This window comes from Dendropsophus ebraccatus, chromosome 5 (genome assembly GCF_027789765.1).
Source record: "Dendropsophus ebraccatus isolate aDenEbr1 chromosome 5, aDenEbr1.pat, whole genome shotgun sequence".
Lineage (NCBI taxonomy): Eukaryota > Metazoa > Chordata > Amphibia > Anura > Hylidae > Dendropsophus > Dendropsophus ebraccatus.
Window position 1 is genome coordinate 66,788,837 of NC_091458.1, and position 13,665 is coordinate 66,802,501.

Sequence of the window (13,665 nt, forward strand, 5' to 3'; positions counted from 1 at the left end):
ATTATTGCAATCAATTTTGATAGCTATGACACGTGAAGAAAGGGAGATTGCCTTGGGTCAAATGAGGTCACCTCCAATTTTTTTTTACAGCACAGTGTCTTTACCACAAGTACAGTCCCCTATCAGGGGTTAACCACAGCTATCCTTCACTATGGGGGCAAGGGGGGGGGGGGGGGTGAAGGAAGGGTACGTAATGGTAACAAGGGTAAACGGGATTTAGAAAGAAGAAAAAACTCCACCTAATTTATTTTTGTCTCTAGGCTGGGGCCATTCGTGACTAATTTGGGCTGAATAGAAGCAGAAAAAAAATCTAAGGGCTGACAAAGAGCATAGGAAAGTGTGGGAAAGGGCCAGGGAGAAAAGGCAAGCTGTGCCCTGCGGTGTGTGAGAGTTGGTTCCACCGCCGAGAGCACAAATTTGGCATGACTTGACTTCTCGGGGACGCATTGCAAAGGGCCGGCATAGGGTCAGAGAGCTGGGAGAGAGAGAGAACAAGACAAGAATCACAGAGAATAGCCAGCAACACAATGTGAGAGAAGGGGGCGTGTGTGCCTTGTATGACAAAGAAATACCCACACTTGTTCAGCAAAATTACAGCCCCCCTCTTATCCACTTCTTTCTCTCGCTCTCCTTCTATCTCTGTTTCTCTCTCTCCCCCAGTTGGCACTTTATCACTCGGAATGGAGGGCGGTAGCCGAGACCCTTTATTTCTTTTCACTAAATTTCACAATGTAATTTTAATTTCATACAGTGTCTTTCAGGAGAAATACACGTCCTGCTCTACTGTAAGCATGAACGCCGAAAGGACAAAGAGAGGATCTCAGAGGCTGCACTGTATAGTTTGCTACAGTGTTCAGGTTCTAAAGAGCCTAAGTAACTCCTTCTATGCCGAGAAGATCTGATATGTTCTGCTATGCTGATCATTTCAACCTTTTACTTTTTGTTAAAATGTAAGCGTCATTTTTATTAACGATACTAGTTCTTTAAAGAGTTTTTTTTGGCTGTACAGAATCTTTTTACTTACAGGTTGATGTGTTTGTTATAATGTCATTCTTAAATTGTCAAAATTAAATCTGCACTGTACAAATCCTGTAGACCATCAGATATTTGGTCTATTTGCGTCTTATCACCTTAAGAAAGGTCAAGCACCTTTTTTCCCCCCTGTAGATTGATTTTCCTGGAAACATTTCACTGGAAGTTGATACTGCTGTCCCTTTATGATCTGTAGTCTTGGAGTTTCGACCTTTTCTAAATTGGACCTTGTAGCTTCAAATATTCTATTGCAATGTGTCCTGATTTTTACATTTTCTGAAAATGTTTATGTATACTAATTGTCCACCTTGCTAGTGAGCATTTATAATTTGTTTCACATTTTAAGTTATGGTTTATAAGCAATTGCATCGAATTACTGAAAACAGTTCTGTTTTGGCCCTATCAAGGGTCTAGAAATATTTCAAGCTAATTCACAGCCCATTGGAGTACAGAATACCCTGGTCACTGCTCCAGGTCATTTCCTGGAACAGCAGACATTTTGGTGCTACAGCTAATCAATAAATTCCAATAATCCCCTACCCTCTAGATATCCCTTAAAACTGATTTGTCAGTAGCCTGTATGTTAATATAAAAATGAGGATAAAGTGCCCAGGGAACATGCCCCAGAATTGCAGGAGCCATTGGTTAGCCAGCCCATCTCTTTCTATTCACCAGAGTGAGCAGGCATATGTCTGGTCTCTTGTTGTGCTGGGGCAAGACCCCGGGTACTTAAGTGTCATAACATATCAACTAGAGATGAGCAAATTTACAGCAATAACGCTCCTCCCTTGTCTCCAGCTTGGGCGGGTTTTTGCTACACAGTTTCATCGAAATGAATAGAGCTTAATTGCAAACCACACCTGAACTGCAGACAAGAGTCGTGTACTCTCTGAAAGAAAGTGGTCATGTTTTTGTAGTACTGGAAATTCCCTTTAACTTCGACTAATTATATTAACTTTATTAACTTTTGCTAATGATATAATCCACTATACATGCTTAGCAACACTTGCTAATGCAACAATTCAGTCTGCATAATGTCATTTTGTGGTTACAGAGGTTTGGGTGCTGTGTAACAAAAGATCTGACCATAAAACTTACCACTCATTACTACTATCTTCATATATGAATATCTTGGAAAGGGTTGAACCAGAATGGTCATGCACCTGAACCCATTTTTCACTCCAGAATGGAAGTAATACACCACTTTCTGCAGGACATACAGCAGCTGTTAAGTAATGGAAAACAGGAGATTTCTTAATAGAAGTAATTTATAAGAATCTCTGACATTATCTGCCGCAAGCTGATTTGAAAGAAAACATTTTTTTGCTAAACTAACCCTCTAATTTCTTTAGGAGTCAGTAGTTCGGCCTGTACTAAAACTCCATATTTTTTTTTTAAATAAATAAATAAAAAAAAAATCCTTTTCCCATTTGTTCTTCCATTTGTCTCCAGTTCACCCAAGAATGATCCATAACAACCATTACATGTATATACTGTATGTTTATTCCACTTATCCCTCTTTTAACCACATCTGCTGGGAGTTTGTTCCAACCATCTACTACGCTTTAGGTAAATCAATATTTTTTCTTATGTTGCTTCTGATCTTTTCCAAATCACCTCAGAGTGTGTCCCTTTGTTATTGTGCTTATTTTCTTATACTGTTTTCAATCATGTCCCCCATCAAAGAACCTACTTTTCAATGCTGTACAAGTAAGGGCCGTAACAGAGTCGATATTAAGGAGCAAGCGAGCGCCAACCTGTCAGGTCAGCGCTCAGTTCCTCCTAATTCCCCGCCCCCTTACATGCACAGACATTAAGTGGGGGAAGGCCTTTCCAGACGATGCTGGTGGCCCATAGAAGATAGCGGTCTATTACACAGATCGGCGGCCAGCAGGCCATCACTATAGTTATTACTTTGATAGGTTATGTTTTAAGACAATGATCAGCCGACATTGTGTCTGTTACATTAAATAATTATTGGCCGGTAATCGGCAAAGTAGGCTCTGACTGCAACCAAACACTAATTAATTGTGAGAACAGTAAGCTGGGAGGAGGTTCCTAAAACAACAGAGTACACTGCCTTGGAGGTTGGTACTAGAGATGAGCGAATATACAGTAAGGACGAAGCTGCGGCGCTTTGAAGTGTGCTCCGCTATGTGCCGCTCCTTCCCAGGTGCTGGAAAAAGATGGATCCCATCCTGGGAAACTGGGAGAAGATTCCCAGGACGGGATCCATCTTTTCCCAGCACCTGGGAAGGAGCGGCACGGAGCGGAGCACACTTTAGGTTACAAACACACTTGCCGGATCTGCAGCGAGTCTCCTTGCTGCGTTTTTGCAGCGAGACTCGCTGCAGATCCCGGCCCTATACTTTCAATAGCAGAGAAACTCGCAGCAGGGATGTACATCCCTGCTGCGATTTTGTCTGCAGCCCGCCCCATTAACCCCCTGGCCGCCAGACATTATACATTACCCGGTCCCCGTTCCTGCTTGCTTCGGGGCTCCCGGTGTCTTCACGGCCTGCCCGGGCCAATCAGTGCGCTGCGGCGGGGCAGCGCACGGATTGGCCGGGCGGAATGTATAATAATAATGTATAATGTCCGGCGGCCGGGGGGTTAATGGGGCAGGCTGCAGACAAAATCGCAGCAGGGATGTACATCCCTGCTGCGAGTTTCTCTGCTATTGAAAGTATAGGGCCGGGATCTGCAGCGGGTCTCGCTGCAAAAACGCAGCAAGGAGACTCGCTGCAGATCCGGCAAGTGTGTTTGTAACCTTAAAGTGCCGCAGCCCGATGAACGGAATACAGATAGGGATGAAGAGCTTTGCTTCGTCCTTACTGTATATTCACTCATCTCTAGTTGGTATCCAATCAGGCCTGAATCTTTAATTAATTATAAGGTATAGTATACAATTGTGTAAATGTGATCACACTTGTATGTGTATATCTGGACAACATACTTTATAGATCAGTGCTTCTCAACTCCAGTCCTCAGGCCTCACCAACAGGTCATGTTTTGAGGATTTCCACAGTATTTAACAGGTGATATAATTATACTCAGTGCATCAGGTATCATCACAGGTGATCTTTGTATGGGAAATCCTCAAAACATGACCTGTTGGTGAGGCCTGAGGACTGGAATTGAGAAGCACTGCTTTAGATAACTGTGAAACTGCTTCCTTTTTTTGTTGCTACATCAGTCTTAGGCTATGTTCACACAATGTCAAAAATAGAGAAAAGGCACACGCTTTTGCAATTTAAAATAACGTCCATTATTGCTGGGATTAAACTGACTGCATAGCAATGCATTGAAGTCAATGGAAAGACTGATGTCTAATGCACACAATGTATTGAATAATGGACGTTATCACCGCGGACATCAATAATGATCAAATAATGATCATGACAATTATTTTCGGACATCTTTTGCTAACATCATTCTTTCTCTGTTTTTACTATTAAATTCAATGGACTTTTTAATTAAGACACACCCAAAGGCCAATTAGTAACCCAAACTAGAATAATGTACCAACAGCCGCCATTGCGGAGGACAGACAGCTAAATGACATCCATTATTTTGGACTCAAAATGACAGACGTAATTTTAAACGGAGCAGAAGAAACGTTGTGTGAACATAGCCGTATTAAAGCATTCCATAGTCTTTTTGTATAAAGAAAAACTGCACATAAAGAAGACACATTGAAATTTCAAAACCTCCACACACCAAATTGCTTTATGAAAAGTCCTCTTGTGGCTTCATTACGAGGTATCACAACACATGATTAATCAAAATATCTCAATTAAGCCAGACACCATGCCAGATTCTCTAAATTCTCTAGTAAATCAAATGCTCTATGGGTGCTCTTATCTCAGTATTGTCATAAAACAATCAATGCCTTTCAAACATTCTTTTACTCTATTTTGTCCTGGGTGAGAAAATCTGGAGATTTATTTTTTTTTCTATAGTAAACTTAAGTCTGGGTCCTTCATCCTGAATGGAGTCATCTTCTTCTATGGACATCAATGAGAAAAGAATTTCTTCTGATTGTTCAAGTGATAGAGAAGTGGGCCTCAACCCCATCTTCAGAAGTATTTTATTGGCAAATAGTTAAGATGTTTCCGCCAGTCTAAACAAATCTGGAATAATGTTTTTCCATATCATTAACTGACCAGTATGCCATCAGATAATATGGAAGCAGTGGTATTCTCAGCAGGATCCTTCCCCTTTTAAACATCAATCAATACTTCTGCGCTCATCTTTTTATTAGAAGTTACCGTCAATAAAGTAGAGACATTGGCCTTGCATTATTCTTCCGCTCTCATTACAATTAGTGTCATTTCTTATGTAATTGATACATCTGATCAATTGTACACTTTAAACCAATAGATTAGTTATGGTTAAGGATGCTTGACCTTTACATTCAGACACTGGGGGCAATTGACATAAGTGAAATTGATTTCTGGGTCAAGGTGGCTACTTTAGCTGAGAAAAATGGGGAACTGGACACTTCATGCTGAGACTGGACCATTTTAAAAAAGAGTTCTAATTGAATTGAAAAGATGGATGGAGAATACGACAATATCTTGTTGTATAATACCTCCTAATTCAGCAGACAAAGAGCAGCTCATCTCAAGTCTTTGCTGTCTTTAGTTCTATTAGATTCCACAGATTTCTCCAATAGCGCTCCAAAATCTCTTCTGCAAATCAGATAAGGATGCTTTAAGAGGACACGGATGCAATGCCCTTTTGATAATTGGTTTACAATAAAGAATGTTCACCAAAATATACAATTATATGGGATTAAATTGTTCTTTTCAGAATTTGGCTCTAGGCTATCAATATTAGATATATAACATGAAGTCAGTGGAGGTTAGCTGACTGAGGGAGCTATGGTCCATGAGTGAGCACTACTGCCTCTTCATTGTTTATAGGCACAGCTCCAAATATGTAGTCAGGGATAGGATGTGGCTGATTCTTTCTTCTTCTTTTAAAACTAAAATAACAGCTGATTTGGCAAACTGGAACTACAGAGAACTGGTTCTTTTGAATTCATCTGATACAGGCTTCATTTTTACAAGAGCTTGTTTAGATATAACACTTAGACCTGGTTCACACAGATTGAGACACCGGACGTTTTGTGACCCAGCCGTTTCACAGAATGGCCGGTATCAGTGAAGTTCATCCCAGCTAGTACTGCAGTACTGGCTGGATGAACTTCATTTCTGTTGCATTGGGATGCAGACGCATTCGGGTGCGCCCACATCTCAATTCACCATAGCACACAATGCGAAGTGCGTCCGGAGCCGCACTTTCCATTGTGTGAGCTGTCAGTGTTGTGCGGCTGCTATTCAATGAATAGTGGCTGCAAAAAACTGACATGTCAGTTTTCTGTGCGGCAGCTTGCAATCCTGGATCGATGGAATTCCATTGTTTCAATGGAATGTATATTTTGAATTAATCACGGCTGTTGTTGCAAATTGCCTTAAGCTGTGATTGGCTACTTTGGGAAAACCAGTGTGAGTTTCGGGCAGCTTGATAACTATATGGTGTACATTATACAAGAAGCACATTGTGTATTATAATTCATTTCAGGGGGCATGACGTGTATTGTTTTGAGTTTCAGGGGCAAGGGCTGTATTATAAATGACTCCAGGCCTCCTTTAGGAGGCACAGTGTATTATAATGAATTTTAAGGGAGTATGATGTATATATAGTATAATGAATTTCAAGAGCAATGTTATGTATTGTAATACAATCCAGGGTGTTAGTATGTATTGTAATTAATTTCAGGAAGCACAATGTATATTATAATGGATTTTAGAAGACATGGTAGGTATTACAATGAATTTCAAAATGTAATAAAATGTGGTGAGGTGAAAAAGCAAATCACCATTTCACTAATAAGTCAGGGGCTTATTTATTTATTTATTTTTTTAATCAGATTTTTTTAAAATTGAAAACAAAACGTATTTACACCATACATTTGCATTCCGAAGTTATGTCTCACAAAGTAACACATAAAGATAATAACTAAATCATTTAACATAATATTCTTGGTTTTGGTTTTTCTTTTTTTTTGTTCCGAATGTCAATTATGAAAAGGCCAATACACAGACCAATTATAAAACATTAACATCCAAAAAACTGTGACAATAACACAAGTACATGCCATCTTAAGCAATGTAATGTTAAATTCTACCATGTTACTTTCCTTCCAGATTTCATTAATATAATAGATGACCATGGAAAGAACCCTTCCAATCTGAAATCCTCAGAAAGGGGTTTTCCATACCATAGAGAATATGCAAGCCCCTGTACCCCTGTAGGGGGCTTATTTTAAAGAGGTACAGAATAAGAGACAAAGTCTTTGTCAGGGGGCAAAGTATGTGGCTTTTTTTTTAGCAGGCACCCTAAGTGGTGCTGTTTTTTAGATTAGAAGGAGCACGCTGGAGGCACAGCCGTGCTGAAGATCCGCGACTTTCAGGCGCTGAGTGGCAGTCGATTTTCTCCCACTATACTGATGGGAGTCGTAATGGTAGGAATCAAAGAGCTTTTATTGTACAGATAACAAGCTTTGAGGCGTGGCCTCTTCGCCAGATTTTTTTTTAGCTGGCACAGCATGGGACATTATTTAATAGGTATTGCGTGGGACATTTTATTTTCCGGAGCTATGTTAGTTTTAAAGGGAAACATAGTATGATATGAATGTATTTAGGGGGCACAATATGTAACACAGTTGTGTATTTGGGGTATACTGTGTGAAACTATGGTCTGGACCATACTAAAAAGGAAGGACTTTGCCCCTCTGCCATTTCGTCTCAAACCCCCTCCTAATAGTCTGTAAGCTCATTCATGTGTAATGGCCCAGTCCGGTATATATTGTCAGGTGTCTGGAGGTATATTGTTGCCATTGGCAACCCCGGACTGTCTGTATTTGGGCCTATGTGTTTGTGTTTTTTCCTGGCCTTTCTTGTGGTAATGTATTAAATGAGCATTGTTTTCTGTCATGTATTTGTTTAATATGCTGTAATGTATTGACCTCTATTGGTACAAGTGTTATTACAGTTTCCATAGCAAGCCACTAGAAGAATATTGATTGGTCAATTTATATGTTTGTAAACAAGTGTTGAGCTTGATCAGTGCTCATCCCCTGCAACTCATCAGGCAGGGGAAAGCTGACTCCGTCCACCTCCTACCCAGAGTGCTGTGCGGGTCTTGACAATTGACAGTTGGTAGTCTGTCTTGGCCAGAGGGTCTCCCAATCACCATCGATATCTTCCTGGCTCTCAAGTCAGTGGTGGAGATTTATCAAAGGGTGTAAAATTTAGACTGGTGCAAACTGGCCACAGCAACCAATCACAGCTCCTCTTTTCTTTCACCAGAGCTGAAAGCTGAGCTGTCATTGGTTGCTGTGGCCAATTTGCACCAGTCTAAATTTTACACCCTTTGATAAATCTCCCCCAGTGTGCTCATGCGTCTTCCTCTTGCTCGCTAGTGAGCGTTGACAGCGTCATTTCTTTCAAGTCAGTAACTTCAAGTATCTATTCACACATACCTTATAAAGTCTGGAAACCACAAAGTTCTGTCTACCCTATTCCTGTAATCCTATCTATCTACCCCCCCCCCCGAAGCTAAGGGAAACTCTTATCAAGCCAAAATATATTCACCGTCAGATGCCCCTGTATTGGATTGTACATAGTTATTCTTCAAGTAAAGTTTCCATATACTTGCACCGCTACTGTGTAAAGACTTTAATTAAAAATATTTCCCTGTGTATATGCTGAGAGGAGAAGGGCCCTGACACCCTTGGACCCCACTGTGACAGGAAGGTTACAAAAGGTGAGTCCTAAGGTTGCACTACACCACCCAGCAACAACCCCTCTGTGTTGTTGCTGGGTGTGCATGCGCGCAGGACTCAAGACGGACGTGCGCCACTGAGCTCCGGGCCGCGCCGGCCGCCGACAACCACCTTAAGCTATTATAAGCGGGCTACCCGGTCCTTGCAGCTGTGGGAAGGTGCCCTGACTCCCGGGGGAGAGTTTAACAGCCCGGATGGCCACCAGAACGAGTAGGAGAGGCGGCGGACAGTCCCGGGCTGGCACGGGCCCTGTGACGTCACAAAAGAGGGCGGAGCAGAAGCAGAGGGAGACGGCCGCCGCCATTACCAAGAGCAGGAGCAGCGTGTCGCAACCCAGCTCCCCGCAGCTAAAGTCAACCAGCAGCAGGTCTGTGGATATGAGCACCCCTCACCCCAGAACCCCCAGCCCTCAGTCTGATATATTTGGAGACAATTCACAGACATCCTCCATGGACAGAGCTATAGCAGAATTGCCATTCAGTCAGTCCAGTCCTGAGGTAAAGGAGGGGGAAGATAATAGTGCGGACGGAAGGGGGCCTGCAGGGTCCACTGAATATTCTGGGGACAAAGTTCTCATTGCACGCTTCTCTGTGTTATTGCAAAAAGAATTAGAGAAAGCATGTGCTAAGATAACAGCAGACCTGAGAGCTGATTTCCAAGCTATTGGAAGCAGATTTGAGGCCATTGAACAAAAAGTGGACTCCACTATTGCTACAGTGAATTATCATTCTGCTGAAATGGAAAATCTTGTGGATCAATTGGAAGTTACTAATTCCAAGATAGAAGACCTTGAAAATAGGTCCAGAAGAGAAAACTTTCGTATAAGAGGCCTGCCAGAGACGATCACTAATCTAGATGAAGCGACTAGGGAACTGTTGTGTAGTTTGCTACCAGACATGTCTGATCGCTATTATGACCTTGATCGAGTACATCGTGCCCTAACGGCCCCTAGAGCGGATGGCCTCCCCAGGGACATGATCGTAAAACCGCATTATTACTCTACGAAGGAGAAACTATTGTGGGCTGCCCGTGACACGCCACAATTGCAGCTTCGAGATACCCCTATACAAATATATGCAGATTTGGCTCCGCGGACCATACAGAGGAGACGGGAATTGAAACCTCTACTGCAAGTCCTTCAACAACGGGACATTCGCTATTGTTGGGCATTTCCCTTTCGTCTGGTGTTTCTCTATAAGAATCGCAATCACAGCTTCACTACTTTCTCTGAGGGAGAGTCGGTGCTGGAGTCGCTGGGACTTCTCTCTCGAGATCCGCCCTCGTCACCCAGAGGATCTTTTACAGATGCCATCCTGGAGCAAAGGAAACGCCGGCCTATCTCACCGCTGTGGAAAAGAAGCAACAGACCAGTCCCTCCTTGACTCTGGTGCTATTGGTTTTAACTGGTCGATTGTGTAACTGTTGCCAATGGCAGCTGACTGTTGAAGTTGCCTATTCGAGGCCCTCCTGAGAAGTGTCCTGCAGAGGTTTTGTGGGACTTCGGGGTTACCTGTTCGGAAGTGTGTCTAGTTTTAGCTGACCGGGACTGCCACTCTAAGCGGGGCTGCGGCGAGCCGGTGTGGTTATGCGCCTGCACTCTCCGCGACTCCAAGAATGGGTTCCCTGCTGAGTTGCTGGGCAAACCCTGACCCGGGGTCCTATCGAGGGGCTCTGGCCCTTTGGTCCATTGGGACCGGTAGGAGTGTGTCTGTAAGGTGGTTGTCTTGTCTGGTGTGTTATGTGTGTTTGTCTTTGTTCTTCCCCATCCCTCTAATGTTCTGTTGGATTGTCTCCTGCGCTTTTCCAGGGCTATGTCTGTTAAGCGACCTTTTGATTACTCATGATGGCGGATAAATCTATATTTACAGTGGCGTAGCTATAGGGGTCGCCGGGGTCGCCATGGCGACCGGGCCCCTACGCTAGGGGGGCCCGCACGGCCCCCCCTTGCCACTTGTGACACTGTCACTTTAAGCATCCCGAGAAGCTGCGGCCGCGCAGCTTCTCGGGATGCACAGATCGCTTCGATGTTCCGCCTGCACATTGAGCGGGCGGAACATTACAGCGATCAGAATACAGGAGAAGGACCTGTCAGCGTCCTCCTCCTGTATTCTCTCCCATAGGCTGCCGGCACTTCATACCAGCAGCCTATGGGAGGCCGGGACGTGACCTCTCCGGCAGGCGTGATGATGTGACGTCATCACGTCTGCCGGAAGTCCCGTCCCTGTGGCTCGCAAGATGGAGCCCGAAGAGGAGGAGGAGAGCTGCTGCCTGCAGCCACAGCCCGGATTAGGTTAGTAGGATGTTTGTTTTTTTAGGGGCACCTCTGGGGGCATTATTAGTTCTTGTGGGCACCTCTGGGGGCATTATTATTGTATGGGGGCACCTCTGGGGGCATTATTAGTTCTTGGGGGCACCTCTGGGGGCATCATTATTGTATGGGGCACTTCTGGGGGCATTATTAGTATATGGGGGCACCTCTGGGGGCATTATTATTGTATGGGGGCACCTCTGGGGGCATTATTAGTTCATGGGGGCACCTCTGGGGGCTTTATTAGTATATGGGGGCACCTCTGGGGGCATTATTAGTTCATGGGGGCACCTCTGGGGGCACTATTAGCTCATGGGGGCACCTCTGGGGGCATTATTAGTTCATGGGGGCACCTCTGGGGGCACTATTAGCTCATGGGGGCACCTCTGGGGGCATTATTAGTTCATAGGGGGCAACTCTGGGGGCATTATTAGTTCATGGGGGCACCTCTGGGGGCATTATTAGTTCATGGGGGCACCTCTGGGGACATTATTAGTTCATGGGGGCACCTCTGGGGGCATTATTAGCTCATGGGGGCACCTCTGGGGGCATTATTAGCTCATGGGGGCACCTCTGGGGGCATTATTAGCTCATGGGGGCACCTCTGGGGGCATTATTAGTTGATGGGGGCACCTCTGGGGGCATTATTAGTTCATGGGGGCACCTCTGGGGGCATTATTAGTCCATGGGGGCACCTCTGGGGGCATTTTTAGCTCATGAGGGCACCTCTGGGGGCATTATTAGCTCATGAGGGCACCTCTGGGGCCATTATTTGTTCATGGGGGCACCTCTGGGGGCATAATTAGCTCATGAGGGCACCTCTGGGGGCATTATTATTGTATGGGGGCACCTCTGGGGGCATTATTAGCTCATGGGGGCACAGCATGGAATCCTACATACAGGGGGCATCCCACATTCCTACTCACTTTACTGCACATTACACCAAACAGTGCAGTTACTATGGGAGCCTACAGGAGGGAGGAAGGGAAGGAAGTTGCTAGAAATGTGCGGAGCCTAAATTGTTTGTCTCGCAGGTTCTAAGGGGATGAAACGTATCTGGAAGGAATCATCTTGGAGGACTGGGCCGGATGAAGAGGAAAAGGGAAAGTGACGCCTCAGATCAAAGAAGACATCACCGGTGAGTCACTGTATGACGGTTTTCTTATTTTGCAGAACATCATTTAGTAGGGGTGCCCCGAGGTGGAAAAGGTTGGGAAGCACTGCGCTAATCTGTCCCGCTGCGCCCGCTGGCACATGCTGTCATCTGATTGGGCTTCTTACCTAATCAGATGACAGCAAGTACCAGCGCCCCCTCCTCCAGACATCTGCCTTGGCGGCCCAAGCTATGTCCTATGGCCGTATCTTTACCGCGTTGAGCTCCAGCTTGTGCTGCATCTACATTATCTGTACTCAGAGATATCACTGTGTTATCTGTGGTGTTACATAGGACTGCAGGGGACATCTACTACATGATGTGTACTCAGAGATATCACTGTGTTATCTGTGGTGTTACATAGGACTGCAGGTGCCATCTACTACATTATCTGTACTCAGAGATATCACTGCGTTATCTGTGGTGTTACATAGGACTGCAGATGACTACTACATTATCTGTACTCAGAGGGATATCACTGTTATCTGTGGTGTTACATAGGACTGCAGGTGATATCAGGTGACTTCTCCAGGTTGCAGAAGTTCAAACTTCATCATGCCCTGCTGACAGTTTATAATGGGAGTTGTAGTTTTGCAGCATGTGGCTCTTCAGGTTGCAGCACTACAACCCCCATCGTTTCCAACTGGCAGTTCATGATGAGAGTTGTAGTTTTTCAGCTGTAGAGTCAAAGATTGGAATACAATGATTAGACAATGACACAGTACAGTCCATTATCTATAGGGGGCAGTAGTGCAGTACATGAGGTGGAGGCAGTGACAGGGCATTAGAACATGGTGGCACATTAGAGTAATTGGATATAACGTTAGATAGGACTTTGCCTGATCGGGTGAGATGGGGGGCCCCAAGCTAAAATTTTGCACCAGGGCCCATCAGCCTTTAGCTACGCCCCTGTATATTTAAAATAGTTTCTCATAACGTGCAAGGACTAAATAGTCCGGTGAAAAGGAAGAAAGCGTTCCAGTTATTTAAGTCCATGAGAGCGGATGTGGTGTGTCTACAGGAGCTGCATTTTTCAAAAAATTCGGCCCCAAAGTATATGCATAATCAATTACCTTTGTTTTTTCTTTCTTTAGCAGAGGAAAAGAAGAGAGGAGTGGGCATTTTTTTCTCTAAGGCGGTGGACTTTGTGTTGTCTGGTGTGCATTGTGATCCAGATGGCCGATACTTGCTGGTAACGGGTACGCTCCAGGGCTTGCCGGTCTCCTTTCTATCATACTATGCTCCCAATACAGGACAGGTAAAATTTTTTCAGGACATGCTTAAGACACTCGCCCCTCATTTTGTGGGACAGCTCAT